A 27,542-nucleotide genomic window follows, 5' to 3' on the forward strand; every position below is an offset into this window, starting at 1 on the left:
GACAGACTGAGACATCGGGATGATTTTCACTGAAGATGTAGCCGAACACAGAAACAGAGCAAAGCTTATTTGATTATAAATCCTCAAACCCAGTTGTATGTATCCGCACGTCAAGTCATTCTTTGCCAGCTGGAAGCTCATTTGAATATTCGGTCATGTTTAGTGTTTCACAGGGGTACCTTGTGAGTTCTTCAATAAACTGATGTTCTTCAATTGACCGTATTAGTCGTGTGTTTTAAGGCAAGCATGGTCTGGCTGATACTAAAAAAGGAAATGGGACCCTCAGCTACACTAACACACATTTGCATCGCAGCACTCGCGGAGGCCTGAAGCTGATTGATTAATAGAGACAGAGCATGCCAAGCCACATCAGAGCCCTGCTCAGGTTAAGTGGTGCTAAGATTGTTTTATATAGGCTATGATTAGAGGATAAGGAAGGAGATGCTGGACTTAGTGACCCTTTAATCATTGGGGGGTCTTTGGATCCAACCTGCTCCAACAACTTCAATCAGACACTCGATGGCGAGTTTGAAAGTGGCAGCAGGGAAAAGGGGAAGAAGATTTACATTTTGACATCAGATTATCATCGGTATTATACGGCATACATATATATATATATTTGTATTTAAAAGATCTGCATTATGTTATTTACATTACAAGTTTTTAGGTAATTGATTTTAAGCCTTGAGTGACCTATCACAAATATATAAATTTGACTATTTTTGAGTCTCAATAACAGTGGTTTGTGAATGATATCATAGTGTTCGGATGTTTAGAAATCAAACCTCTTTTGGAAGTATCACAATTACTTCAAAGTGTGAGTTGGTGAACAATTCATCTATTAGAAAAACTGTTCACATGTGTCCTTATATAAGTTTATACGGAATAGGATAAAAGCCACATGTAAACATTGTTTTGACCAAAAGTTGAGTTTTATATCTGAATTATGGCTGTTTTTTTCTCAGAACTAAAAAAAGTCCCTTTTGGTCAGATCTCAAAATTGTTTGACATGCGGCCCTAAGCATCTTCCATACATTTCTCAAACGGAAGCATTATGGTAAAAATATGTTCATATTTTCAGTTGCACAGGTAACATTAATTGTATCATAGAGATGAATATGCACTTAATTTCAGTGTTTTGAAAATATGATATTGAAATAGCGTTTAAAGCTCAAGAATATTTGTAAGTGTATTTACATGGTGGTATTTGATTAGGAAATGCAAAGGTTTAAAGGTTGTTCTATACATTGGCTGGTGCAAAAACTCTCCGGAGTGCAACATAATTATCTACATCATCAAAAGCAATTATGGATGCATAAATTGAATGCATGTCTACATCCCCATTGTCCCCTGCATATTTGTCCCTTGCACAGATAACACAGCATTACCATTACAATGGAGGGGGAATAATGGAGTTGCCCAGCTGGGGTTAAAGGGACATGACAATAAGTGTGACAAGCCTCTGTCAGACGCTGGCCACGAAATAAGAGAAGAACAACAACTTTTCATCCCATTCAAATGTGGGCGTGTCGAGTCAAATGAATCACAGGCATCATGGCCTCAGGGCGCTATGCTAAACATTAACTTAACACAAGCATAACATAAATAAACTCGGAACGTCTACATTTAAAGCATTGTTTTATCACATTTGGACAGCTGTAAACTTTAATTAAACATGAAATGTTATTTATTTGAAAGCAATGCTATTGTATTTTTTGGATGATTTCATGAATTATTTTGTATCTTATTGTACTGTAAGTCACTTCCGACAAAAGAATCAGCCAAATGAATGTAAAGTAATAAGCAAGAAAGAATGTAAAGTAATAAGCAAGAAAGAAGTTGAATATGACAACAATAGCTTCAAGTTATATTCTTTTGTCTTATTATATGATTAGGCTACCTTGCATTTGTGTAAGAGCAACTTATCGTTAACTGCTCACTTAAAAACTTCTATATTCTCTAATTGACAATCAACCCTTTTCTCTTACACAAACATTTGAGATACTTTGCCAAATATATGTTTCAATTATAATAACATCAAAGCCCCCACATTTGTATAGATTATGACTTTTGTCCGACAGGAGCAAAAACTGTAATAGTGGGAATGTAATCGTTGCCTTACCCCAACCAAATATATGTTTTGCCTAATTCAAACCAAACCTTAACCATATAACTGCCAATATATATAATTATTTGGTTTTGGGCCAAAAACAATTGTATTTGTCCCAAAACAATGGATTTGTTGGCATGTAAAGCAAGGTGACCTTCCCAAAAGATCTTTGGAAATACTTTTGTTCTACTTGAATAACTCCTCTATCATTATAACGAAGGAGCACCGACGGTCACAACGGTGACAGAAATATGCCAAACACAGCTTCTACTTGCAAATCATTGAACAGCATATTTAATATGTTGATAACAGTGAATAAAGAACAGTAACTGTTTGCTATTAAATACAATTATTTTTAAGCCTCTTGAGACTCTCAGAAATTATGTTTCTCTTCTTTTTATCAGAGGACTGAATACCTCCAAGGACCCTTTAAAGAAAGTGGGTGACTTATTCTGATTTCCAGTCATGCTCCAGTGACTCCAAGTCAACTGTCTAATTATTTGTCAGCAGAAAAACTTCATGCTGAATATTGGTTCTTTCCCTTTATTTGGTTTTGCAAAGATAACAAGATCAATTTAGCAATGTTTAATATCCAGCGTGTCATTCAGAAGTTAGTATTTGTCAGAGAGAGAAGGAAACTCATGAACTGATGGCTTGTCAACATCAATCCTGATCTGACATCCTTCTCTATCAACAGGAAGTGATGAACGTCTCCCAAAGCCTGATCCTCATTATTACCACAGTGTGCTGCAGACGCTTTTCTCGGGCCTCTTTCCCTGCGCTGCCGTCAGCACACCGGGCCCTCCTCTGTCAGATGAGACACTCTGAGAATCCCTGGCAGCTCATATATCAAGGGACATCCTCACAGCAGTACTCCTCTTCCTTTTTCAATGCACAGGGTAAGTATTTTAATTAGTTGGCTAATTGTCTAAGTAATTGGAAGACAACTTAGCTCAAAGAGTAATCAATCTCTACAGGGCTGTGTTCTATCACATCAAAGGATCTGTAATTAACACGGCAAACCATGGGATGGTCTTTGACTGAGCTCGATAGCGTGGGCGCGTACGATCACAGATAACACCGAGGTTCAGGAGACGGATCTGGGAGGCCTCCAATGAGCATGAGCGGTGTTATCATTCAGACAGAACCAGAGTCAGACAGACACTTGGAGGCAGAGACCTGTGTATGCTGGCTGTGATGCAAGAGCTACACTGTAAACAACACAGATAAAGCCGTTACTTATTCAATACATTTCAGCAGCTTTTATTCTTTTAAATTCTGGAAATCAGTGTTTTTGTCTATAAATAAAAAAGATTCAATATGACTGCTGGGAAGCTTGGATGTTCAAATGTGCATTTTAAATTTCCCCGAAGAATATCTGTTAGCGTGATTTTGACAACAGAATTGGCAATTCATTAAATGTTTTCATATACCGAGTATCAATTTCACTTTGCAGCAAAGCTCACGCCAGGCATTAAAAAATTACACATTTGGGATGAACAAGACTAATCATGTCTCAGATTCATCCATTTGAGGCCCCTTAATTTCCCCATTGTAGAAAACAAGACGTATAATGAACAATTATACATAAAGTCAATTTCAGTGTTGTGCAGAAGACTTAATTAAAATTACTAATGAAAAAAGGGACTGCTTACAGTGTGGAAGTTTACTCATCAATTTTAAAATGAGTGAATGCTTTGTCTTGGTGAACTGTAATGAAAATGACCTAGATGGCAACACACTCCATTTTTTGTTTACAAACAATCATTACGAAGAAAATGAGTAAGTCACAAACCCGTGGTGTTATTCATTCTGAGAAGAATTCGACATAATTGGCCAGATTGTAGGAGGAAACGGCGGCTAAACATCAATACCATTACATTATTCTGGGACAACGGATCGTATTATCAATTAACAAATGTATTCAAAATGCAGAAATGAATGTCATGCTTGTGGCAGCTGCCTTAAAATGGATAATTATGATAAAACATCCAGGAGGAGAGCCATCATTGGAAGACATGATATTCCCTGAAGTGATCCCCTCCCCCCCCCGGCCCCTCGCTCCCCGCCGCAAGGCACAATCCGCACAGTGGCACTGACAGATTGACAAATAAGGTTAATAAGTACTTTCCACCTCTCCTAAAGGCTAATCAAATATTAATCCTTGAGGTGTGGTCAGCAGAAAAAAACAACAACAAACAATTGGTAGAGGGGAATTGATCGAATTGATTCTCTCTCGTGATGCTCGGGGTAGAAGAGATGGGGGGGGGGGTAGTTGAGTTGGAACTGTAGGAATTCATTTCAGGCTGCGAATTGACAAATATTTGGTTATAAGCGCTTAAAGCAATTTCAATTTTTAATCCATCTCCACGTTCTGGTGGCTCGCTGGGCGCAGTATACAACAAATGACCCACCGCACACACTCACAGCCCCTTCAAACACACACACACACACACACACACACACACACACACACACACACACACACACACACACACAACAAAAACAATATGCAATTCTCCATTGGGCGCTATGGAAATGCCATGAAAACTGTCCTTAGAATCTAATTTAAAAACAACACAAAAAGGAAGCAGGGAGTTAAGTCAGTAGAATAGGACAACACACAATACATAGATCTTTATAATGGCCACCTTGCACAGCCACAGGGACAAGCATCGAAGAACGGGACGCCTTCAGAATCACACTATTAGTGACAAATTTGAGTTGTGCACGAATCCTTCCCCCTCTCGAACTCTTTTTACTAATCGGAGGCCTCGGGACATCGCGGTGGACCATGGGAGAGGAGCCACACACTCCTGTACTGATAGGGCAAAATTGGATCCAGTGAGAATGCAAAGAAGCTTATCAACCAACACTCCCCGGCAGTGCTCCCCGCCAGAGCATATGTCAACATCATTTATTAGATGTGGCCAGGGACTAAATTATGTATGATCACAAAACGGGGAAAAGGGGGGGGGATAGGATCACACGCAGCAGGTGGATAGAATAATATTTGGAGAGAATATGAAATTATTAATAGAGGCCCTTGAGGGAGAATATTTGTTAACATTAACCCAGTGAGTCATTTGTAATGCTTCGACTCTATGATTAATCATTTTGGACATTTCAGAGTCACATCCAGTTAAGTGAATGTTTTATTTGCTCCTGCTTTCAGAATGCATATGATCCGATGCTGTATATTTCTGTGTTAAAATGCGCGGATACTCGGAGAAACTTAAATCAAACACTTCCAAATTACATCCAGTAAATCGTGTCTTTAAATGATGTGGATTTAAAAAAAACCTGTTAACTGTATTTCCGTCACTTCTGCCAAACATATACTAAGTAGCTTTAATATTGCCAGATGAGCAATCTCTCAAGCAAAATACTCTTCAGAGATACTATGTAATTGACTCCACATCTAACAGTATGGAACAAATCCCACTAGCAGAGGGAGTTGACAAATTGCATTAAAAACACTCAATTGGGCCAGGATTGGATAGAAGCTCATGTTCCTCCTTATCCCATTAAACATGAAACAGTTTAATCTCTAAAACTTGCTGACATACGAGGAAACGCTTAAGCATGCCGCCTGTATTTGATGTGTGGAGGTACAACAACATGGCCTCTAAACTAAATGTGTAAACTGTGTGCGCTCGTACACAAGAACAGAATTTACTCAACATGGAAGTAGCATTATTTTAATCAACGTCAATTACAACATCGTTTAATAGCAGTGTAACAGGGACGCCGTTGACGTGCATATCATTTGTTTCAGCCTGCTCAAAGAGGGCAACATTAAAGCGACTCAAAATGTCAAATCATCCAAGTTTCTCCCTCAATGGCTTACCCCGGTTTGAACATGTTCCGCTTCCTTTCATGACATGTAAACAGGTTTTGACATGGGTCTAGTTAAATGCGTAAGACATGCTGAAAAAAAGGAAAGGGAAATGCCTGTTCAAAAAACCACCAAACCTGTCAACACACAGTACCTGCTTTAAATCTGTTCCCCATTTCAGGCAATCTGTGGGAACCAGGCCTGTGGAGTCTAATCCTGTTTTCATCCGTACCCCCCCAACACCCCCCTCATCTGTATCACACTTTCAATTCCACTTGCTAGTGCCTTTGTGTGATTTTCATTTGATCTCGCTTTTAAAAATTCTAAATCTATTCAAGGTTTTCTAAGTTGGATTCACGCTGCTGCCGTGAAGCCCTATTTATGTTCTAGATTTGGAATTGCAAATCAAGAGTGTGTGATTTAGGGGGAATGAAAGTCCAAAAGTCCCCGGCATCACCTTTTATGATTCTGTAGGTTTAAAATGTTAACAAGGGTGATTTGTGCAGTATCAGCCTGTGTGTGTGTGTGTGTGTGTGTGTGTGTGTGTGTGTGTGTGTGTGTGTGTGTGTGTGTGTGTGTGTGTGTGTGTGTGTGTGTGTGTGTGTGTGTGTGTGTGTGTGTGTGTGTGTGTGTGTGTGTGTGTGTGTGTGTGTGTGTGTGTGTGTGTGTGTGTGTGTGTGTGTGTGTGTGTGTGTGTGTGTGTGTGTGTGTGTGTGTGTGTGTGTGTGTGTGTGTGTGCACAGAAGCACTGTGGTGTGTTGTACTCTGTCCAACATCCATGGTGCTTTAAAGCACGCAAACTGACATTCTCTATACTCTATTATCAGTGCCAATTAACAATACATCTTAATTATAACCTGAGATAGTATTCACAACCTATTATTTTTATTTTTCATGTTTTAAAATAACTTTTATTTGGCTTTGTATAGCTTTTCAACTTTGTATCACAAAGCAAAATTACGCTTTCTGGCATTTGAGGTTCTTTATAATTTATTCCTGTAGAAACACCATCAAACAAAAGACCACATTTAAAGAGGCCCTATTATGCTTTCAGGGTTTTCCCTTTCCGGTAGTGTGTTACATACAGTAGGTTGTGGTCTGCCTGAAACGCCTCCACTGGACCCCTTTGTTTACATCCGCCACATAGTGACATCACTATGTAACACTCTATTATCCTACAACAGGAACAGGTAAACGAGACTAAGTTGCTTGGCATTGTTCTTGATGCTGGTTACGGTGGACAAAGCAAAGTGACAGTATCGTAACTAAAATGGGAAGGAGCATAGCTGTGGCGAGAAAATGTACAAAGTATGTAACACCGACCACTTTGAAACAAGTCATCCAGTCTCTGGTTTTGTCCCATCCTGAGTACTGTCCGGTCATATGGTCGTCAGCAGCAACAACACATTTACAGAAATTACAAACAGCTCAAAACAAGGCTGCCAGACGAGCTCTCCACTGTTCGAAGCACACTCATATTGGAGTTATGCATAGAAGCCTATCACGGCTTCCAGTTGAGAAACGTCTGCAATCTCGTCTTATCACTTTTCTAAAACATTTCCAATTTAGCAAAAAACCACTGTATTTTTATGATCAAATAGTTTACACAAGAGACGAGCACGACCATAAGCCTAGACAAGCTGCACCAGGCCATCTACGGGCACCTAAACCCAGGACCCATCTCCTGAACTCTTCTGTGTCTTATAGAGCTATAAAGGAATGAACTCATTGCCAAACTACCTGCAATAGAGTCCAGAGCCTCTTTCAAGAAGAGATTGAAGGGCCATCTACTCATGACCACGTACCCCTGTGAGCTGTGAACCCTCATTTAATTTGATCGCATGTTGTTGATGATATTGGTGATGTTTTTAATGTTGTTAATGATGTCAGGACTTATGTCCTAAATGTTGCTGTATTATTGTTGTATTATTGTTGTATTGTTTTAAGTGTCGGACCCCAGGAAGAGTAGCTTTTGTCGAGAGCAAAAGCGAATGGGGATCCTTAATAAACATAAACATAAACATCCTACTGGACTCTGGTTTCAGACAGAGGGTGAAAAGAGGTGCTGCAGCACAGGCAGTATGACAAAAATAAAGACCTTTTTGAACATCAAAGCATGGAGACATGTCCCAGTAGAAGCACTAAATACAAATATGAGCCTAATAGGGCCCTTTTTTATTTATTCCTTTTAGTTATGTGTTTTTTTTTACTTTGCCATTGGGTTCTTTTATGGTTCATACTGGCATTGTTCCTAATACTTAATTGTGTGATTTGCCTGGTAGCTGAGCTCTTCAGTTGTAACGCAGGACAACGCTTAATTCCGCATCTCTTTGGATGGCACCAACATCGCCGTTATGAACCACCGGCATTATAGATCCTGCATGACCGCTAACAAAGGGTTGGAAGTCATTTCAGTGTTCTCATATTCCTGACCGTCCCTTTCTCTCAGATCTTAACAAGCTTCAGAAATGAGTGACAGCATTAAAACCAAAACACCAATACAACCAAGAAAAAAAGAAGAAGTTCAGCATCCAATACGGCATGCACTTGAAAAACAAACTTTGAATCTATTGAATTATTTCTTATGAGCGTTTAATGCAAAGGAAATGTAATATTGCTGCAGACTCGTCTGCTCTGCACATAAATTGTTACTTGGATATGACTTTAAAGAGCACATCATAGAGAAACCGCAGTCCATCAATTCATATTCTTGAATCGCGGGCGTTAACATTAAAAAAGATACACTTGGATGTTTTTAAAATGTCACGGCATAATAAACAACTGGCTGTTTTTATGTGGGTTTCAGCTCAACAGTATATATCATATGAAGCATGAGCTCACTAAGTATGTGTGCGCCTTTGATGATCGCTCTTGAAGTCATGTTTGTTGTTGTGGAGTAAGTTCTAACTGATAATCGTATTATGGGGAAACAGTATATCTGCGTATCACAGAATATGACTGCCCTACTTGATGCCCAGTGACGGATTAAGGTGAGCATTATGAACTCAGCCAGAACAAGCCCCACTTCCTGTGATTATCTGACACAAGATGCTGACGGACGCTCGCTGTTGACATTTCTGTTCACACTAGCGGTGAAAAGGACAGCAGCGGCAGAGAATTACAACGCTTACAGGACTTACACGGTTGTATGTTCCTCTTTGTCGCCTCTGTTGTAGGACTTAGCATATCATCGGCAGTTGAATGAGCTGTGGGACTGACCTGACGTGACAGACCGGGATCACACATTGGGGGCTGTTTCCTTGCTGTCATCACAGTTGTGTGGTCAGGCCCGGCACCTGGAACATCACAAATGCAAAATGTAAAAGCCCCATTGTAGAGCGGCATGTCAAAAAAGTAGTCAGTGTAATGGATAAGGGGTCACGGTGTCGCCGTTTTTTGATGTTGCGGTGTGATCCTAACGTGATTGGTTTCTGTTAGAAGTTATTATTAGAATAACAAAGACCCTACTTACCATAAAATAACAGGTGAGGTTAATGGCAAATGATTTGTTGCATTAAAACCACCGTTTTTGCATCTCACTCACTTTTTTTTGGGCGTTAATGGATTTTATTTGACTGAATATCCTCTGAAAGCATACATAATTCTGCCTGGAAGCAAATCTATTTTTCATGAATAAAAAGCAATATTAAGAGCACAACTTAAGAGCCTATGAATTAATAATTCTGTATTACTGAACATGAAAAATGCAAAATAAAAAAAGAAATCCTACCCTCCTGTGTGGTTTCATAATACATTAGACTTCCAAATAGACCTCTACTTATTCATGTCTTTGTTACACATTTTTACAAACTTTGGCAAGTAAATGATTAACACATTTCAAACAACTTCATGTGGTAGCAACAAATACATTTTAAAAAGTCAAATCAACGCTGGTCAAGACTCTGTCCATAAATACATTCATGTTTTAGTTAACCCATGGTAAATGCCAAAAATAATTGCAGTCAAATTACACCTCATTACTCCTACTAGTAACATAATACATTTATATTCACACTAAAATAATACATCTTGCTAAACGCTCAGCAAAGCTGGACATTGTGGTTTACAAAAAATGCAAAATGGCTCATAAATTGCTAATTATCTTCCGCTGCAGGTCTGCATGTGAGATTAAGTCGAAGATTTACAATCCCTGTGTAGATCATTGAAATGAAACCTCTCGTAACAGTGTTTAGACAACAATGGAGGTCAATGGCACAGAGACATTCGTTTTATAAGGCCGTATGACTTATGTCCCCACGATCAGTTCACAGATTGTTTTGGTCTTTTTTATGTGATTTTAGGACAATAAGAAACATCTAAATCATCACCAGACATATTCTTTAACCTGTGCCCCACTTCCAGTTGCAACATCACTTTTACTTCGAATGCCCACACACGCCTAAGTGATGTGTGTAGGTTGCAGCAGGAGGGTAGTACCAGCCGTTGTAGATGGCATTTCACTTTTCTCACCAAAGCCTTTGCTGTGTTTCCATAACGATTACAGAGCCTGTTCCGTAATGCTACTCGCAGCCTTCTGGTGAACTGCTTGTCGCTTGTTGACTTCAAGCTATGGATTGTCATGTTGGTCAGTGCTGTAATGGCCAATGAGAGGAAGGAGATTACTTTTATTATGACAAAAATATACCTCAACTTTATTATAACATGAGACATACTGTTCTATTCCCTTTCGTTTCATGACTTTTATCCTAAAATTATTTTGTTATGCTTTTTTGTATTACTTACTGTATGGTTAACAATACTTGGACTTTTTTATCAACACATTTTATGACACACTTACTATTCTTTTTTTAAATACATTTTAACAACATACTATGACTTTTGTATTACTATTTTAAAACATTATTGCAGTGCTCGTTCAGGATATGGCCTATTGGAGCATTTGCCTGTTCGTTACAGTTCAATCTGTGACTGCAGTCATTGTAAAGGCCGCTGCTCAGCTTGCAGCTTAAGCACTGTTTGCTTATTAATATTGAACCAAATGTGACAGTGCATTCCCTTGGGTTCCCAACAATACACCTGCACAAGATATGGTGAACAGTTGAGATATTCAATATTCCTTGCTTTAAAATCAGATACTGTCATAAACGTGCGATGCATATATAGATATATGAAATACCTGCAGAGATACTTTATAATATACAAATACACATGGTGTTGAATACAGTGTATGTTCAGTGTAGTCTGTCACCCGGCTATAGATACAGTAATGACTGTGGCACCGTCTTCTCCCATGACATTTGGAGGTTAATTTGCACCAGTTTCATGGTCATTTATCGATGGAGGGTTCTGAAATTAGCATTCTCCACGCTTTTTATTGACAGAAGTGTTTAATAACCCATCAACTCAAGCAGGATGGTCAGCCAGGATGTGCAGAAGAATACGCTCCATTCAAACGGCACAGGTTTTTAGTTTAAAGAATGCTGTTTTATGAGCAAATTCATGACAATTCCTGTGAATTCATTGTGCTAATCATGCTAAGCATTGTGACAGATGTATGCCATGGAAGCTTTGTGGTACATTCTGTAGGGAGCGATGACTCGTGTTGGGCTATAACGTGGAGGGATTTGCAGATGATGAAGCTGTGAGAGCGGCTTTGATCTGTTGGACCTGGTCAGTGTTGTGGAGACAGATGAGGGAAGAGGAAGAAGAGGTTCCTTGTTCTCACCGCAGGTTTCCCCTTTATTTGGACATATTTACAGCCTCGCTAAATCTGTTATATCTGTTGTTGCCCCGTGTTCTCCCCTGCCCGCTGATTTACAATGTTTCTCCTCACATTCCGACTCCCCAACTTTGTCACGTTGCTTTGAGCATGAGTGGCTGCTGAAGAAGTATTGTGGGCTGTGGAACAATGTACCATGTTGGAGAGAAGCTATTTATCAGACAAAGTGATGGTATTAGCTGTGAAAGCAGAGACAAGCATGTGCATTTTTGTCTAGGAAATTAGTTCAAGCCCATAAAATACATTACACATCTTTCTTTTTGTGATCTTTATAATTCCCTGCTGCCTCCTCCATCCTTATCTTCCTCTAACCACTTGTGTATAATTTCACATCCACACATTCACACGGCATGTCACAACTCAGAGTGAAATATACTTATGTTCAAAGGAGTCCTGTGTGGAGTGATGGCTGGGCCTACAGTAGCCTCAGAACCGTCGACACACAGCTGTCTTTGCTGTAAATCTTGCAAATCCACTAGAAAAAAACTGTCTTTTGAGAATTTCTTGAGTGGTAAATTGCTTTAGCTTTCAACGCGAGTGTAGTACGAATCTTCCAACGCCAATATTGAGCGAGCCATTAAAGTCGTACAGAAGTCAGAGCTACAACTGCTGTCCTAATAACACGGAGCAATTCTTTTAGATTATGTGTGTGACCAAATGTAAATAAATAAACAAATCTGACTTCTAACGTATAGTTACTGGACAAGGTTAATCCTGCAGGTTAATAAATACAATGCATCCCCCTCTTAATAGCATGCATGGCCTTGTCAGAGTTCCTTTATCTACAAGCTTTGTCTGTGAGGCTATTATATAATTATATCATTGCATTTGTCATTTGCGTTCACCCTTGGGGTGAGGAAGAAATTAAAGCACTGAGTATGTTAGCTTTATAAGCAGAGTGTTTGCAACACAAACCATAACAAAAGTTCATATTTCTGTGTAATGAATGTTACATTATTTATACTATGAATTATGGATGAACTCGTGCAGACCTGCGCTGAATGGGATGGCTTGTAATCAATCCTTGTCTGATGGAGCTCTCCAGCAAACAGCTATTAGTGGCTACTCTGTCTCAATTCTTCCTGGAAACACCTAACTAACTGCTGCAGAGCAATAAAATGAGCTATTATTACCTGCAGTCAAGGTATAAATTATACTTATATTCAAAGAGAAAATTCATTGCCGGTAATTTGGGAATAAATATGAGGATATTGTAGTGATTTAAAGATTATGGCAACAGAGATTAAGCACTTCTATGATTTAGCGACATTGAAAAGGCTTATTGAAGTGAACCGGTAATACTTTCCCCTAAAATACTAAAGAGAAAGCACTTTAAATGACAGCATTCTTTGAATGAATACACTTGATAACTTCACAGTGGCATAAGCGCTGAGCTGAGAGAGGAAGGAAACATTACTCATGGTGTTTTTCATCCTAACTCTACTTTATTAGCTTATTTGATTCCCCATTCTCCTCATAGTTGATTCAATACATTTCCTATTTGCATAAAACTGTCCGGTAAGATTATCTTCACTTATTCGATCTATCCTAAGAGTCACCTTGTTCAGGATCTTATATGAATAATGAGATTTTAAATTGGAAGACACTCACACAGAGAATGAGGCATTTACAGTTAATTCATCTCATTGAGTTACATTGCTTAGAGGTATTGGAGGGTTTAGATTTTCATTCAAGCATCATATTTAACAGTGTCTGCTTCCCCCCACTTTACTGCCATTGAAATTTAAATGGCCTGAGCCTGACAGATCCAATATGGCGGCCCACTGTTGCTATTTTTCTGGGAGCAAATATATTGTCAAAATCCGTATATCCAGTGAATGAGAAGGCAGAAAAGCGCGATCACATGGAAGCCCCTCAGCATTGTGCTGTTTCTTTTACAAATATTTCAATAGGACCTAACCCCATTCTTTATTTCCCCTATTTATAGAAAATAAATGATACGCATCTATATGTTGCAGGATTGGTTTTAGATCTCAAGGATTATCTTAGAAAATACTTAAAAATAGTAGTGTAATCTCCATTGTTTCATTTAACAAAACAAATTACATACTGTTTTTTCTGTCACACAGATTCACAGTGAATTGACAGAGAGAAGAAGACAGAATGAGAGAGTGGGAAAGAGAAAGGGGGGGAGGGGGGTTAATTGGCTTTTTATGACTCCAATTAAATAACATTATGCATATACTGGCTTAACGGCTTAAATGTGGCCTCCATTAACAATGTCCTCTTGATTGGTTCTTGGGCTTAAGGTCTCCTCCAACTCGGGCAGGCAGCGCTTGTCATAGTGCTTAAGATCCACATGTGAAGAGGAAAGCTTGTGACAGTCAGAGATTTTATGTGTGTGAATAAATTTAAAAGGAAAACTGAAAATCTTGAAAAAAGATCGTTGACCTTTCCTCTACCGACACAACCTGCAACAAGACCGCTTGAAATGTTATCTGTCTGAGATGACAATTGAATAAAATAAATCTCATCATTAAGACCTAGTGCGTTATCTTGAAAGCAAAAGGGAGAGAAAGAAAACAAGCATGTGCCTGTCCTGAAGCGGAGCTCCCGAGGTGTTAACTAATCTCTGGTGGCCAGTCTATGCACTGCCTCCTCTAATTGCTCCCTGTATTTCAGTCTGGTGTGAGAGCAGCCATTGTAGCGAGCGCCCAGTCAGCCCCCAGAGGTCTCACACCTTCATTATCACTCTTTATTGCAGAACCTTATATGGGCACTCGGCACCAAACAGCCTGCCCGTTAAAAATAGAGCCTTCTCCTCTCCTCTCCTTTTGGTGGTTTCAGTTTTAATTACTAACACAGAGCCAAAGCCAGAGTCCTCAACAGGCCTGGCGTTTTTTGTTCACTAATTAAAGCACGGATGGAGTTTATTGAAGGGACCCTGACTCTGCTCTCTCATCTATTATTAAGAGGGCAGGACAAATCATTTTCAAATGTATATGCTGAAACCTGTCCAGGGACAGGCACAGGGCGGTAAAGGTTGGGGGAAGGTGGGGTGAAATGGTGCTGAACACGGGGGAAGGTGGTTGAGATGCTGTAGATCCTGGAGAAGAAGGATACATGCAGAACTGTTATATAACGCAACACAAGGTGCAGCAGATACATGTTGTACCTGTGATCCAGCACACCTTAATGCTGGTCATTAAGGGGGAGAGTCTGCTCGAGCTGCTTCAGTATTAGCAAAGATAATGGCATTGATTGGGAGGACCCCCTCTGTGTGCTCGGTGTAAACAGTGGGCATAAATACCAAAACAGCAGGGTGGTAATGTGAGAGCACAATGTCCAGCCAGATTGATGTTCCTAGTGATTCACTCGCCCCCTCCGTCTTACATTCTTAATTGCCTAAACAGCCTCGACCCTGACAGCTGCACAGGTACCTCAATGCAGAACAAAAAGACCGGCCTCTGACTGCAGGGATGGGACGGGGCAAGACAGCTGTCAACAAAACATCCAGCAGAGCAGCAGAGATGCTTTTAATGACTGTTTACACATGAACTCCAATGGCTTTGAATACTGGTGGTTTTTTACAGATTTTGAGCGGAAACAGGTCAAAAGTCAGAAAAAAAGCGCTAGGATGAAGTAAAGAATAGTTTGTTTGCACTTAAGAGTTAGAATCGGCTATATTAAACTTTAAAAACTTATATTTCTAATATAAGGAGCAGTAAAAGTGATAGATAAAACTAAAAAGATGTTTACTGATGAGCATACATTCGAATAAGAACAAAAATGACGACAATAATGTCCTTCCTTTTTTTGGAAAATGAAATTAATATCTGTACGATCAACCACTTTTGTAGACATTATTCAATATAAAAACTAATAATAATAAAAGACTGCAGTGCATTCTGTCAAAGTGTAATGCACAGCTGAATGCTTTGTCAAAGTAACAGTCACAGTGTGTGAGATACTTGTTGTGAAAAACAATTGGGAGCGAAATTAGCTTCATACAATTAGAGAAATAAAATGTCCATATCTGGTTTTCTAACCTTTACAAGATGAGGTAGAGTGAATTGAAAAGGAGAAATAATTAATTTAGCCGGGTGAAGAGCAAGAGGATCTTTTCTTTGCCTAACAAGCAGCTCGCATCCTCAGGGCAATTAGTCACTGTCATATGAGGGCAAATGTAGAACCCTCTGCTTGCTTGTTAAGTAAAAACTTACACAGAGGTCACTGACATGTGAGAGAACTGCAGTGTAACCACTGAGCTATAGAAGATCTCCACAGTTAAATAAGCCAGACAAAACCACCATTACAATTAATCTGTATCTGTGTGATTTTGAATATAATCTAACTTAAAATATGAAAAACATGCACATTTGGTAAATAATTGTCTTTTTATGATTTAACTAGTAATCACCTTATATCAAATTATAGCCGAACATAGGGGGAAAAGAAAATGTAAACCACTCTCTGCACGATTATATTACATTTAGCTTTATTCACACAATATACATTATATAAAATACTTTTAGGTTTTTTACAAGAATATAGCATAAAGTCTTGCATAACCACTAAATATGGAGCTTTTTTCCATTATGTTTTGTTCAGGTTTTATATAAGATTTGACATAAACTGACATAAATAAGACTGATTTTCCCTCAACCTTCGACATATTTCCATCTAGACAATGTTCCCCTATGCCTCACCAAGTTATCACTAAAGAAGCCTTTATGTACAGCAAACTGAAGAATGAAATGAATTTCACAGCCGTTTAATGTGGGATTGTTTAATTTCTCCATTTCTATGCATTATAAATGTACTCTTCTTTCTGGGTGGATTTTTCCAATACATACAGGGAGGGATATATAGGTCAGAGACCCCGGTGCCTTATCAGTAATTCTCCATTGCCTGGTTATTAAGGACAGCTTAGGTGGAGAGGGCTGGAGTACCAGGAGGGGTTAAGGTGAATTGATTGCCTGTGGACATGTTAAACATGACCCTGTCAGGCCTCACTCCACTCCTAAAATGCACCAACCTGTGAACCTCACTCCAAGTAATCAGCTGTAGAGGCTTTAATAAAATTCAGAAAGCCCCGAGAACTTCCCCCCAGGGACTGTACCAAGTTGGAAATAATCGAAACCCGCGGCAAGAGACATTTGCACTGTGTTACCGTAGGAAGCATAACAAAATGCCTGGTGCTCTGAACCCTTAAAAATGTTTTCAGAGGGAAAAATAAGTTGTGGTTTATGAGCGTAATGGAAGCACATAGGTTGTTGTTCCCTGTTAAACAGATTGGAAAGTAATCACCAAAGAGTCTGTTCCTCTGCAGAGTGGCTTCAGATGCAGCAGCTTGCAGCAGAGGGCCAGTGGCAGGGTAATTACGGGGTAACTTGGGCTCAATCTGTCTGTAGACACCCTCCCCTTTGGAAAGGGGTGTTTCCCTTGATTAGCCCGACTCAGGGTGAAGCCCCCTCTGCAAACGGCAGATTGAAGTTCATCACAGGGGTCTCAGCTGCCAGTATGTTGCAATGAATTGCTGGCTGTAAGAAGGTGTTGACAGGAGCAGCTGGACATCAGAGAGTGATGAAAAGAAAGGGAAATTCATGGAGAACACAGACAGAACGGTCCACTGGGGAAAAGACAGAGAATTGGTCATCTGCTGGAGGAGAGATGAACTGCAGACATTGTCGTTTGGCCTCAGGGCGTGTGTAAAAAGTCGCTTTTGTTTATCTGTGGCCTTCATTGTGGAGAAAGCCTGCGTTTGAGAGTTAAGAACACTGAAGTGTGTGAAGTTCAGTCACGCTGATTGAGTCGATCACTGCAGCCTCTAGCAAGAACTCAAGTGATAACCGCCTTAAAATAGATATTTAAGTCAAATGATAATGTCAACCATTCAAAAAATGATAATATGCCTGAGGCATGTTATAAAATGACAATAATAACGAGACTACACATAAATGTTTCTCTTTTCTTTATGTCATGTCTCGGCAGTGCACACTGGCATGTTAAAAAGTGCGTCGCTGCTTAAGACACAGATCACACCCAGCCTTGTTTAGCATTCAGATGATAAATAATGACATTGGACAGGCCTTCAGGGTGGCTGACAGCCATTATAGGACATTACACACATATGTGTCCATTGTCTCAAAAGTGCTGCTGCAAAGAAAGCTCAGCCACGGAGACCACTGTTAGTGAAAATGAGAAATGTGTGTGTGTGTTTTGATGAATAGAGATGGTGCCCTAAGGTGAGGACAGACTATATTGGTGTGATTCTACCATTCACTATATTAATGAACTGCCTAAAGGTGTAAATTAGTTTTAATGGGTGTTACTTTACTGGCTTGGTTTCTACCACACACAAAGCCCCCTCACTCAATGTTCCTCCTGCACCTTTTATGAAGAAAAAAAAAGCAATTACAATTTGCAGCCATTTCAGTATTGCCAAAATAAAATACAAACATTAGCAGCGCAACTTCGTAAAAAAGAAGAGCGCTTATTCATTTCCTTATGACAATATGTTCTGACTCTTTTCCCTCCACACTTGAAATGCCTTAACTCACACTGCCAAATGTTGTCTTCCTCCAGCTTACTGCGAACAAAGCCGAAGCATTTTGCATGCCTGCGTGTTTGAACCCTTCATGCTGTATCATTTAACGCTCTTTATTTTCAAGCAGGAGAATTTGGAAAGAGGAAATGCTACATTTCAAAGAAATAGGTGTAAAAAAAGAGAAGTTAAGGGGGGGAGAAAAGACTGAGAGAATAAGAATCCTTTAAAGTCAGTGGTTTGAGAGAGCTGCTTTCTGCCTAACATGGCCTCTTAGCATACTTGACACCAGCCACTACTTAATTAGCTGCCATCATCTCTGAGCCCGGAGAAAGAGGGACAGGCTAATGATTAATGATAAAAACGCCTGGAAAAAAACCTTTGACAAAACACAACATGTCATCCTGTGTCCTCTGCAGACGTGCACCAAAGCTGTGATTTACTCTCCTTGAAACTGGCAAAGATTATTTATCCTCTCAAACATGATTAAGCTCAGATTTCTGCTTTCCCAAACACAGATGGAATTTGAGGACACCGTTTGCAAATGCAAAGTGCGCTGCTTCCCCGCAATCAGTGAGTGATAATGTTTTCTTTTGACATACATAATGTCTGACAGCGCAAAGTCTACAGGGAAATCTGGAGAGTCATGTTTCTGTCTGTTTATAATGGTCCGGTTGTATTGCATTTGTATGCTTTAACTCCTCCACTGAATCTCGGAGCACACTGCAAAATCAATTGCTTTATTGATCTATTACTAATTAGGGGAAGATAAATGGTTCAACTAAACAAATACAGGCTCTATAATGAGCCGATACAGTGCGAGACATATTAATTGAGTTCTGCATAACATGAGGCCCTTCTTCTAGTTCTCGCGTGGACACAATGGTTCCACAAAAACCAATGTGACTGATGTTACTCGTCTGAAGACAAAACCAACACAAAATCATTCTTTAACCATAATTATAATATATAATATACTGATTTAGCCTCCAGTTAAAAATAAGTCTTATCTCCACACCTTGTATTGTGCTGCTAGGGCAAGTATAGCAACCAGATCCCATGGTGAAATAAATCCAGCTCTCTGGTGTGAATCGTGTTGTTTGCAGTCACCGGCGATCAAAGGCTAATTAGTTTGAGCTGACACGGGGTCTGGCCCTCGGGTCAAAGATCATGACTGATGTTATGGAGATGATGGGGCAGGGAGGGGGAAGCCCGGAGAGCCCAGGGATCTGAATCCTCATTAAGCTGAAATTGTTGCTCTTACATCAAATCCGATACTAAACTTAAACCGAACACATTCTTCTCTTCTAATCACAGAATCTGAACTTTGCTTTGGATGTATGTGTAACATGTCTTCCCTTGGTGTGTTTAGAACAAGTAAGAAATCAGATGATGTACATCTTGTTTTCCCCAAAGGCTATTTTATGAAATCCACACAAATATACACTTTGCCGTTGACATTAGTGTATTTCATAGACGGACTGATAACCATGGGCTCCCTCTACAGGCCGCCTGCTCTCCAACAGCTCAGTCTCTCTCTGACAACTCGCAATGCTTCATTTGTCATAGCAGATGTTCAAAACTATTTTCCCTGGAAGCCTAAAATCTGAAGAAGTAAATTAATATCCCCTCCCCTCCCGTTTTAAGTCCCTCAGACTCAGTTCATAGCCTGCACTAAGTGCCCTTGTTGACTCAATTGGATTAGCACTAATATGTAAACACAGGAGGTAAGAGGAGTAATCCTCTAATGAGAGGAGAAAAAGTGAAATAAATAAGTTGAAATGCCACGCGTTGCCTTCAGCCCATGCTTCTGTCAGGTACACGGGATGTGTGTACGGTAGATGGAGAGAAGGTATTAAACGTGGACCAGGGGATATTCGGAAGTAAACAGTTGTGACCATTCACTGACAGCGTAGTGACTCGTTTGTAACTTAGTTGGATAATAGGAATACAGCCTCTAGGGAGCAAGACAAAGACTTGTTAATTATTAAAGCTTACATCAGCCAGGCACTAGAGAGTTGCAATTATTAATGTTGTTGTTCTTGTTTGTGCTTAAACACTACCTCTGCTGTTAATATGCTCATTAACCAAAATGAGTGATTTTATTACTCCTGATTTGGTTTGGGGTTTGTTAAACGTGTGAGGCTCAGCTGTCGTTGTTTACTGAGGGATAAGCACACATGTGGACAGGTGACGAGAGGAACTGATTCTAATGTCCTCAGATTTAAAATAGAACGTGTGTTTCGATATATTATTATTGTATATTCATTTTTAAAAAAATCCAAATTTAGAAGATTCACTTTTTGCCGTTTAGTTGATAGTTCACTGCTTCCAGTTAATAATTGTCCTTCTTTTAAAAATAGGTTATATCTCTCAGTTTAATCACACTATACCCTGCAAGGCTGACTCCATAATGTCACTTATCGCACTGCAAATAATCACTCCCAATTTAAACATAATATTGCATCGCGCCCAAGATTAAATAACTTCTAATTAAGCAAATGTTCTCGCTCACAGCTTCCCGTGCCATCTGAAGTCCTCATTGAATCAGTTTGCGAACGCCTTCCTGTAAATGAAAAATTGCTTTATTAATTTATTGCATGGCTCAACATGTGAAGTATAATATATGAATGTAATTTAGCTATAAATCATGGTTTTATTCTCCATATACATATATACATTTTCAGTATTTCTTTACAAAAAGGCCATCATCCGGCATGTTATTAATTAAAAGAGAATGAATCTTGTGGTATCGAGCTGTTTCTTTGCTGTCTTTCCAAATCACCGCAGCTCCACATCTGTTTTGTCACTAAAACTCTTACCAATAAATGCTCCACTTACATCTTGCCAATAGTGATTTCAGGTGTCCACACTGTTGATGCTGCTCGTGAAGACTCTCTAATTGGACTTGTCTGCTGATCCAGGGAAGAAAAACGGATCCAAACACTCAACGTCACTTAAAGTAAAGCTGTAAGTCTGGCCTATAGATAATGTGTAAAAGTGGCTTTATTATAATAAAGAATAATCAGTTAAACCAAATGTTATGTCTGCAACAATAACACAAGTTAAAGTAACTTTTTGATATATATTGAGAGACTGTAACTGATGTGACTCTTCAAACGGCTCCAAATCTGTATTGCGAAATGATCAGATGTACATATGAACTACACAAACACTACGAAAAATGTAAACAAGCAATTATATTTGCTCAGTCTCCATTGTGAGCTCAAACCATATGCAGCGTTAAAGGGTGTTCCTCCTCCTAATGGGTCCCGTGGGGGCGAAGGGGTTAATTGATGCAGATGTTGATCGCTTTTACACACGATGCAGGGAGCGTCTCCCTGGTGGCTCCTATTAGAGGCAGTTTTAATGAAGTGCTAAACAGAAGGCTTTCCTACAGTGTGGCCTGTCCTCAGGAATACTCAGCAAAGAAAGCACTTCACAGGAAAACATGCTCCCCTATTGATCGCCATGCCAAATAACTGAATCCTTTCCCAATCAATGCGTATTTCTCAACTTACGGAGCCTAATAGAAGACATTGTGAGAGAAAGTCAATCAGGGAGGCGATGCTGTGTATTGCTTAGGGCACGAGAATGAGTGTGTGGTTGTCATGTGGAGAAAAAACACAGCAGCTTTTAACCCCTTGATGGTAATGGTCCTTATCATTCAGATGCGGTTTAATTGGTGAAAATCATATGGGGTCGATCGGGGGGCTGCATGTACTTTTAGATTTTGTATCATATTGGGGTTAAAAGAAAACACAAATATTTACCAAATTTCACATCTAATTTCAAAATAAAGCACTCTTTTGTTCCTCAAATGAAACGAGGAACAAGCTTCATCTGTGTGCTAGTGAGTGGAGGTTGGTTAAAGTGATGGTAATGTAATGGGGCTTCTCACGCAGCGTTACCAGCCCATAGTCACTAAATTCTGCTCATTAAAATGACAAACCCAAACACAAAGTTACTCAGGCGTGATCTTCAGCTGTGTATGGCATCTGGCCCTGACGCACCTCCGCCCCCAGCTCCCTAGAGAGCATCACACACAAACCCACACACACATGTGCGCATACACACACAAAGAGTAACCCCCGATCACATTTTAAAACAATCAGCATTCCTTTCATTTCCAATTTAGTCACCTGCCACAGGCTCCTATTAGCATCCGCTATGATACAATATTAGAGGTTTTATAAATGAGGACGGGGCCTTCCTACCCCTTCAGTCTGAAGGAGTTTCTACATTTCCCCCAGTCAGCTTCTGCCTTCATCCGTCAGCCTCTTCCATCCTGATTATCAGGAGACACCAATTTCAAAGAGACATCTTAATAGTGATGTCAACGTATTAATTAGAAGTGTTAATGAGCTAAAAGCAACCCAAATTAAATTAATGCAGCACTAGACAGAGAGCGAAATTAGCTTCAATTTCTGTAAATGATTCTGAAGTGTGCACAACATATCAGCCTGTCTGAACATTCCCATCCCCCAAAGCTAATCAAGAGCTACATTGCAATTAGCTGCTTAATTAAAGCAACACTCTGCTCGGAAAATCCGGCACAATTAAGTAATGGCTGTTATAGCATGAAGACAGACTGTATTTTTCTTCTGGAGAAAAAAAAAAAAAATAGAAAAACAACATATTCTATCCCTAATGGCCTGCAGGGGATTGAGCCGGCCAAGATGTGCCAAGATGGAGAGGTTTCTATCTCACGCTTCAATGGGGATCTTTGCTCCAGCTGGAAGCCTTGTGAATCAATGACAGCCAGGCAGATCAAACTGCCGTGCCCAGGGTTGCTAAGACATCTGAATTGGCACGGATTCGGGTGACTGTGTCCTAATCACCGGTTCTGTTTTAGCAGCTCAATGGCTTCCAGTTGGACAGAGGAGCTCCAGACTATTGACACTTTGCACATATTTCAGCAGTGGACCTGTTACTGATCCCTGTGGCAGTGGACACTGTTGTCCTTCAGTCCCTGCTGGTGTGGTCCAAAATGTACCAGCCAGCAGGGATAAACAGTCTCAGAGCCAGAGGGACATATTGTCTATACATTTGTACATTGGATCTTTTTTTTTTTTTACAATATTACAAATGTTAACATAAAAACAACACAAAGTAGATTTCTAATGGGCCTCCCGGAACCAGCATCTTTTTTAATAAGGTCATTTAAATTGTTCTTTACTTGTAGTAATTTACAAATATACATTTCAGGAGGTCAAAGAAGGCAAGAGGTGTGCTGAAAACTGATCCACCTTTTAACATTGAACACGTCTTTGTAGCAGGAGGTATCATTAAACCAGGACTGTTTACAGAGGTCAAACATCATGCTCACTTTTGGAACAATCTTACTATTAATATTGTAATATAGCTGAGAGTAGCTCACACATCCCTTTATGCATTATTGTGAGACAAAGGTGTCACACATTCAACACAATACAAGATGTTCAATATGTATCAAGGCATCATTGATACTTTTTTCAACGTAGGTATGTAGTATGGAATAGGTAAAGAGCTCATGTTTCATCAGAATGTGTTTTTAACCCATGTTCTCTGTATATGTGTCAGATAGTAATGTCCAAATGATTAGTTCTTTATTTTCCACTGAAGAGTAACAGCTTAAAGAGCCTTCTGAACAGAAACAAATCTCATTTCTGAGAAGACAAAACCAAACACTCGGTTTAAGTGAGGAGCCCCCTCTGCTACTCAGTTATGTTCTGTTTTTAAAAGTGTATGAACGAGTGGTGAGCTGTGATTAACAGCCGTCTCGGAGGCGGAGTCCAGGGACTGTGGTGTAAACGGTATCCTTCAGCAGGTGTAAGCCACAGCAGAGCATATGCTGCAGGTAACCAGGCTGGTTGGCTCTACAGAGACTTTCCCTGGGCCTGCTTCTGCTGGGAACCAGTGTCACTCACAAACACCATCTGCCAGGAAACACATCCGCCTGTTTAAAGCATTTATCGGCAGGTCAAGGAGTGGTGCGTTCCTCTTTAAAAAAAAAACCTTAACACCTGCTGAAGTAAACAAAGGGAGAAGGTGCTATGCACTGCTTTCATTGCTTCTAATTCCTTCTTAAGGAATCAACCATGTAAACACAAAACAGTAAAAGCACAAGGCACAGGAGATGGCTCAGATCGCACAGTGCTCCAGGATATCTTTCCCTTTGCTGGAGAGAGGGGAAAAGACACCTGAAGTGTTTGACGCTAAATTAGCTTTTCAAAGACAATAATTAGACTTCTCCCCCTAAAGGTAAATTACCTGCTAACCAGCTGAACTGTTCTAATTATAGGATCCTGCCTCGGAGCCATTGCCAAGGATTCGTGTTTCAAGAAGATGTAAAACACATTTTCTTCTTTAAAAAAAACATGGCAAAGCCTACAGAATTCATTGTGGGAACCTGTTCGGTGCTCCGATTGCTCGGTAACAAAGAGCTGAACAACTGACGGATCACTTGCATAACTGCCTAACCTTTAGAGGATTTAAACAAGATCCTTTCCTACAGCAAGCAGATGGCAGCTATCGTTCCTTATGTGCATTTTGACAGCGGAGGTTGACTGAGCAACACTGGATGGGTGACAACTAGGTACTTATCTGTGCTTTGCATATTTTGCAGTTGATGTCATGACACTGCAAATTGATTTGTAAGACACACAGTCAGTGAAAGGATATTGAATATTTACTCTCGCCATGTAATAAAACCTATCTTGGCTGTGATGGGGAGGGTTTCGTTGGCCTTTGGGTCGAGGTAATTTCTCATTGTTCTGCTGGGCTGAGCGCTGAGCCTCCCGCCAGGCGGCACTGTGGCTGTGGGTACTGCGAAGCCTCAGCAAAGGGCCACACATTTGAATTCATCACCCGTGCTGATAGCCTGCCACTAATTAATATGTAAATGTAACATTGTTTGTTTGCCGCTGTGTCAAACTTTGATGTGAGGAGCGGCTTCCAGGTTAACAGAGATTTAGAGGAGATTGAGGGCTGGAGACCTCCACATATCGCGACCAGCCGTGATCTAATATTTTTTATTTAAATACATCGGCTAATACTGTATGTCTCCACAGCTTAGAACCTGGGAGACAGGCTAATGATATTTTATTAAGCCAGAGTAATTGAGGATCCCATCAAAATATGTAATTAAACACTTAAGCATAATTATCCAACACAGTAGGACCCCGAATGAATTAATTAAAAAAACGTCAATACATCAATTTATTTGAATTCCTTTGTCCCTTTTCCACTTGTAATAATTAACATTTTAATTGCCTTAATTTGTGATGAGTAAAATAAATTCACTCTTTATTCGACACCAGCAATAAAGCACGAAATGTGAGCTCACTGGAATGTGCGCGGGAAAATGATGATGAATGTTAGCCACGTACAGCCGGGAGAGGGGAAACTGTTCAAATGTTGTTTTTTTGTGGAGTTAAAGGGGGGGGGGGGAAGCGATGGGGTGTGTGTGTTTTAGTATGTGTGTGGCTTTGCTTGCTCGCTTGCCTGGGTATATGTTCATTATCAGCAGGCTGCCTGGGTTTGATGCATACCTGGAGAGCAACGTAATATCCTCAGGCCACTACTACATGTCAGGCCATGGGAAAGATACACACACAAGACAGAGGAACATCCCTGGCCCCGGTGGAGCCATTTACCTTTCTCCAAGTAGGTTCAAGATATTAATTAAGATAAATCCACCTCAATTCACACATTCTGCCAACTGCCTATTTATCAGAATTATGTTAATCATTTCTGTAGGGCAGAAGAATTATTACCCATTTTGTACGTAATTCGCATTAACATTCAAAACTAAATGATTTTGCATTCTGCTCCATATGGACTCCGTACAACCATGACATCTTTTCAGCACACGGTAGTGAAATAAGTGACACATTCATAACACATACAAGAGCGCATGACAGCGCTTTCCCTCTGGTGCTCCCACAAACAATATGGTAATGTATCCATTCTAATCATACGCAGCCTCTTAGGATTTATTCGTCATGATGCACCTCGTGCATTTGAACAGCTTTAAACAAAAACAATAATCTTATGATGATCCGTTCTGTCTCGGTGGCTGTGATTTGAAGTGATTCAAGTCTGGCTTTTTTTTGTTCTCTTTTTTTTTTTTTTTTTTGGCCAATAGATGAGCTAGTTAATTAAACTCTGAGGAGATAATTAAGATGAGACGGCTGCTTGAATTACTATGGTCATTCTGCCATTATGTGGGGCAGGCCGACAGGTGGCACAGGCCTGCATCAGGTGACAGCTCCGCCAACAGATCGCACCATATGATGGTATTTCATAGCATCCCTCCGGTGCAAGACACTCATGCAGGCACACATGTCATGCTAAATCTGTAGAACTTTAAAAGTAGTCAGAAATAGATTTTAGCTTTACGTTTGTGGCTGTGTTGCTGACGCTGGCTGAGGCACGCCGGGGTCAGTGTTGGGGGGTTAGAGGAGAGGGGCCGGGCTAAAACAGGGCAGACCAGACTCCTGCACAAGCGTTAGGCTAATGAGGGTGAGGACGGGGCCAGGCGATGCTATGTGATTAAATTTAGATCTGGAGGGAGATCTTGACCCATGGTGGCCTACGTCTAACTGACATTTACCCAAGAGAAACACACTGCAGCTGAGGCTTATTAACCTTTTATAGATCTAAGCACTGCCGCCCGTCTTAATTGGCAATTGGATTATTAAATAGTCCAAATTCTGATGATGTGATAAAACAACGAGCACAATACCCAGGCTATTTAGAAAAAGTGCGGTCAGTGGCATTGTGTGCATCTGATCCATACGAGGTTCAATCTCCTGAAGGAAATTCTCTCAGTCAATTAAAGGATTTCAACAAGCTTTATTGGAGGTGTGTCATTAGGTTAACTGTGAATTACACTGGCAATAGTACAGACCTTGACTCAGTTCTTAGGAGTTATAAGTCACAGCAGAAATCCATGCCATTATGGAAATTGTGTTGACCACTTCTAGCTGGATCTGCACGAAGGATTCTTTCCTGAGTCTTTCCTAAGTGCAACAACAATTAATTCCTCACTCCGGTTCATAATGCGATCTTCTCCCCATTTAAGACCAATTACAGTGACTTAATGTAATTAGCTGGATGATATAATAGACACAATTATAACTGTGAATATACTGCCTGTTTTGCCGATACATTCAGAATGATTTTCACACTAATTAATGAAATTAAGTGAATTGGAAAAGTGATGTGGCCTTATAAGTGATGTTCCAACTATAAAGTATACTTACTATTCAACACATATATTCCCCATGAAACTGAAAACAAATACTATGCTTTGTTGGTATTCTTGGTGACCAAAACATATTAAATAATAAAATAAAAATAA

This window comes from Pseudochaenichthys georgianus, chromosome 8 (assembly GCF_902827115.2).
Source record: "Pseudochaenichthys georgianus chromosome 8, fPseGeo1.2, whole genome shotgun sequence".
Classification (NCBI taxonomy): Eukaryota; Metazoa; Chordata; class Actinopteri; order Perciformes; family Channichthyidae; genus Pseudochaenichthys; species Pseudochaenichthys georgianus.